Genomic DNA, 5,547 nt, shown 5'->3' on the forward strand with positions numbered 1-5,547 from the left:
GAGTTAAATATGCAAACAACGAGAGAAAAAAATGGAAAACAGGACAAATAACAGAAAGAACGACCCTTCATCAGTTGTCGGCTGTCTCTCTACTCCTCAAAGCTGCAAAATTATCTCAGAGCTGCAGGTTCCCGTGAAACCGAGTAACAATTCTGTGATAATTTTGCAGCTTTCATAAAATTTACATTACTCTGCCTTTGGTATTCGAGTACTACTTTTTCCACTTTGTTTTGCACTTATGTGCTCACCTGTATATATATATATATATATATATATATATTTTTTTTGTATTTCAGCCCCAAGGCTGTGCCTATGCTGGTGTTATTATATAAAATAATAATAATAACAACAACAACAACAACAACAACAATAATAATGGTTTGAAATTTTGGAACAAGGCCAGAAAAATCGGGAGAGGAGTTAATTCTTTTAAATCGGCCCAAGTGTTCAACTGGTACTTATTTTATCGACCCTGAAAGTATGAAACGCAAAGTCGACCTCAAGAGAATTTGAACTCAGAACGTAAGTACGGACGAAATGCTGCAAAGCATTTTGCCCGGCTTGCGAACAATTCTGCCGCACTAGGGCGGAAAAACATTTGGAACAGCATAATAAACAAAGACAACGAGGATTTACATAAAATCTAATAAAAAGTCAGTGATAGAACTAATAGCAAAAATGATAACAGCAACAAGAAAATCATAAAAAATTCAAATCCCCAAGCGATATTCAGTTGTTTGGGTTGTGTTATTACCATTGTTGTTACATAACGGCAACGAAAGAACCACACAGATCCCAAGGCACCCTTATCATCAGCAGTCCCATGGTAAATAGTCCATTTTAAGTTTACAAGTGCGTACATAGAGTTGGTCCATTCCCTAGGGCCATTGTCGCTACATTCGCCCACCTTTCAGCTAATTTACGGCAGGGAATGAGGATTAGCATCTTCCTGTCCACCTTAATATTTCTTACAGAGTGGAGCTTGAAAAAGTCGATGAGGGCTTGGCGGAAAAGGAAAGCGTCAGTCTTCAGAACACTATACGAGCATGTGCAAGATAATTTCATCGCTCTACACGTACCTCAGCGAGACGCGACTGAGAATACTACCATGTCGGTAGAGTTTATCCCGAACAAGCAATGCCCTCCTTCCATCCTAATAGCGATGTAATGCCAAGGATTTACGGGAATTATCCATGCTCCCCACCCGAAAGTACCCTGGAAAAGATCAGCCATAGATTCCCCGAGGAGGTCGTCGTTCTTAACCCATCATTAATTCTTCATAAACCATATTGGAACATCCACCGATCGCATTGCCCGACAAGTTGGAAAATGTGAGCACCTGACGGCACACAAAATGTCAGGTATCTTGCTTCGGTCTACACTTGTTCCAAGACTGCAGCTCTTTCAAAGAGACGAACTGCAGAAGTGTAGGTCTCGTCCACCACACCACCTCACCACCTCACCGCCAAAGAATTGACAAAGATTTCGTGACCTTAGCACATACCTGCTCATCATTAGCCACGGCATTCTAAGTTCTCCACGCAGGGGATGTTGACAGGAAATGAACCGTCCGACTAGTGGAACACGCCTTCCCCCATTCAGAAAGCGGAAGAGCAACCATTCCATTCTGGTTATGTGTGAAGCGGGGAAACGTATGTCGGTCAGACAGTAGTAGATGATAGATGCGATGTAAGCATTCGCAACTTCTACCAGAACCTTCAAAAATAGTTACCTCTCAGTGAGATTAGCCACCCTGTTTGTCATTTCCTAGTTCTTGTCCCTCTGAAGATCAGGACCAAATCCCGAGCAATTTAACTTGTCCGCCCATTCAGCGCTCCACGACACTGTTCGATGACATGGACTTGCCTCTACAAGTACTAAGGTGTAGTCCCCAAAACTTCTGCTTAATTCTTATTCTTGTTAACTCCTCGTATTCCATTAGACCAGAACTAATCACCTCGATGTGCTTGGTGTCCGACATTATTACGGTACATCGTACACATACGCTGACACCGAACTCATGCTCTCTAGATTTGTCATGAACCTTTGTAGTCGCTCTAAAGGCAGCATGTACAGAAAGGGAGAAAGTGAGCAAATAGACATAAGCAGTTTGTGAGTTAGATTGGACTGACGATTACGTGATCACCGGTTCGATTCCATCACGCAGAACTTTGGAAAGGTATTATAATTTACCATAGTTTCAGTTCTACAAATGCTTTGAATGTGAAATTTGGTTGTCAGAATCTGTTTGGAGACTTCTTGTGTTGGATAGTAGATTTCATCCGGTCACCTGGTTAAACATTACCACCTGTTTCTTGATTGCCTCCAGTGGAGTTTCCGATCTGAGGAAAATGTTTCCTTTTCCTCCCACTAATCTCGGAAATTTCGAAGAACCCAGTGGTGTTGCCCTTCCTTATTAAAGGCATTAGGAAAGGTCAGTGAAACATAGGCAGTAGCAAGGGAGAAAAAGCTGATAAAATGATGAGTGATTAAGAAAATAAAGACATAATGAAGATTACTTTGATTGAATCGATAAACACTGAACAAATGATAACGGTAAATAGCTCTGAGAATATTAATAATTTCTACAAGAATATTTCTTAGAGAAGCGATTAGTGTCTCAAAATTTATTGAGAATTGTGGAGGCGGAGATAATAGAAGGTATAAGCAAAGATTTTCTTCTTAAAATGTAGCGAAAGGATTTTGGTTATTTCATATTTGCATGATTACATCTGGTGTTACGTGATGATACGGTTACAGTTTTTAAAGTTGTCCGTTTACTTTGGATAATTAAGAAAAAAAAAAAAAAGAAAACAAATTTCGATTGATAAAAGAAATAGGTTTTATTTACAGGTTGCTCGGACTAAATGTGAGGATTTTTTTATGTCGTCTTTTCAGGAATAGCTTGGAGTATCGGTGAACAGTCAACGGCGTTGATGTATGTAAAGTTAGCTAACATGTATGCTGGAAGCCATCTGAATATTGAAAAAAGAGTTACCTGCATCATGATGCGCGCCAGGTATCAAAATGCCGACATAATGACAGCTACTTAATGCTCTGTGAATACTGTAAAAACTGTAAGACGTGACATGGACAGTTGCAACGGGGACTACGAAGCCGTGTTCAACAGGCGTTCTAACTGCAGCCACACTCTGAAATTCATACTTACATCTTCGAATAGAGTCTTGGGCTCAATTCACATGGCTATGTGAAGCTGCTAAAGACTAGTGAAACACTGGCTGGGGAGGGTCGGTGCTGGAAGTCCACACGTGTGACAGCAGGGCTCGGTTCCTTGCCATACCTTCAGAAAGTGGTTGTTGGAAAACTTGTACGACTTCATCAGCCCCAATTTCTGGCCTCTGAACTCCTCTGATTGTTATCCCATGGATAACAATGTGTGGGGCACAGTTGAGAAAAATCATCAACTGCTCTGCCTGCAACACCAAGGCCGAGCTTGTGGCCAAGATCAAAGAAGTGTTTGAAGATCTTCCTGGAGACACATCGAGGAACGCACGCCCAGGTTGCGGGGCCGTCTCGAGGCTGTGGTAGAAGTTGAGAGCGGCTACTTTGAGTAAACTGCTATTTCTCAGCCATAATCTAGTTGATATCTTTTGATTAAAAAAAAAAACAACTTTTATTTTGAATAGGATATTGTGTTTTCATTTCTTTTTATGCAAATTGTCAAATTTTGCTCAAACACCCTATATCTGCATCAAGTTGTTGATTAAAGCAAAGTAAACGTACACATTCATATAGTTTATTCCGCAAATTATTTTACAGGAAAAATAAACCTTTTGATATATGGTGTAGATCACTAGATTTACTGTGTGGTGTATTTCGTAATCATTATCACGGATATATAAACAAACATCTCCGGATGAAATAACACCGTTTTACTCACGAAAGGTTTTCGAGGTCTCTGTTCTTAGAATCCGAGGCGGTTAATAGTGAGATGTCTCGGTTGCATGTGGATGACGTCATTGAGTGGAATGTTGAAGAGGAATAGTAGAAGTAAACGTTAATGATGTTGAAAAGCTGGAACGTTATTTATTTATTTGTAGCGAAAGCTCAGACTAGAACAAACAACACAAAATAACAACAGCAAAAACTAGTTAATTTATATAATTTAAATAAATTTCGACACGATAAATTTAATTAACTATATTTTTCTGCCGAATTAGAAATTCAGCCTGGTCACCTGAATATAATATGATATTCGTTGATAAATTACTTTTCAATTATAAAATGAAGTTAGTTTCTTTGTTTTTGTATCTTTTTTGCATCAGTCAATGAACATACCCACAAAAGAATAAAATAAACTATGATAAATCACAGTCATTATTATTATTATTATTATAATAAAGGCGGCAAAATGGCAGAAACGTTAGCACGCCGGGCGAAATGCTTAGCGGTATTTCGTCTGTCCTTACGTTCTGATTTCAAATTCTGCTGAGGTCGACTTTGCCTTTCATCCTTTCGGGGTCGATAAATTAAGCACCAGTTGCATACTGGGGTCGACCTAATCGACTGGCCCCCTCCCCCAAAATTTCGGGCCTTGTGCCTAGAGTAGAAAAGATTATTATCATTATTATTATTATTATTATTATTATAAAGGCGGCAAGGTGGCAGAAACGTTAGGACGTCGGGCGAAATGCTTAGCGGAATGTCCTGTCTTTACGTTCTGTATTCAAATTCCGCCGAGGTCAACTTTGCCTTTTATCCTTTCGGGGTTGATAAATTAAGTACCAGTTACGTACTGGGTAGATCTAATCGACTGGTCCCTTCCCCCAAAATTTCAGGCCTTTGGCAGAAAGGATGATTATTATTATTTTGCTAGTACATGTTAATTGAATTAGCAGTTGACAATAAGTCTCCTCAAATCCCAGGAATCTTTCTTAGTGTTCTTTCAGAAAATAGGATAGAATTTTTGTGCATGTTGACAATGCAAGTTACGTTTCTAGTTCCTTTCAGTCTTTTAGGTAGTATTCTGGGTTGAAATAGATCTCCAAGTGGAGAAGAACTGTGTGTGTTGAGTATTGTGTGTGTGGAAGTATATGTGTGTTCATGTGCGTGTTCATGTGTGTGTTCATGTGTGTGTTTATGTGTGTATGTGTCCGTGTGTGTCTGTGTGCGTGTCTGTGTTGTTGTGTGTGTGCGCGCGTGTGCACATGTGTATAGGTGCGTATATATGTGTGCATGTGTGTGCGTTGTGTGTGTGTGTGTGTGTGTGTGTGTGTGTTGTATGTGTGGTGAGTTGCATGTGTGGAGGTATATGTGCGTTCATGCGTGTGTGCATGTGTGTGTATGTCGTGTGTATGTGGTGTGTGGTATAGGAATATAAAGAATTAAAAATAATACAAATAAATATTGAAAAATAAAAATTATAAAAAATGAAAATAAATAATAAATATAATGCAAATAAATAATGAAAAATAAAAATTAATAATAATAAAGAAATAAATGTGAATAAATCAGTATCTGAGTAAATCAGGAACAGAAGAGAAAAAAAAAAAAGCAATTCGGTAACAGAGATAGAATCAGTAACAG

The 5,547-nt window shown here is 39.0% G+C and overlaps 1 long non-coding RNA gene across 1 annotated transcript in view; it reads left to right on the forward strand.

Moving 5' to 3' along the window:
• Positions 1 to 3,781, forward strand: part of LOC128248360 (uncharacterized) — a 27,870-nt gene extending 24,089 nt beyond the window's left edge. The window contains exon 3 of the long non-coding RNA XR_008264586.1: positions 297 to 3,781. This is a non-coding gene — a long non-coding RNA (uncharacterized LOC128248360). The remainder of the gene's footprint in view (positions 1 to 296) is intronic.
• The last annotated feature ends 1,766 nt before the right edge of the window (positions 3,782 to 5,547 follow it).

Source organism: Octopus bimaculoides, chromosome 7, assembly GCF_001194135.2.
Source record: "Octopus bimaculoides isolate UCB-OBI-ISO-001 chromosome 7, ASM119413v2, whole genome shotgun sequence".
In the NCBI taxonomy this organism is placed as follows: domain Eukaryota; kingdom Metazoa; phylum Mollusca; class Cephalopoda; order Octopoda; family Octopodidae; genus Octopus; species Octopus bimaculoides.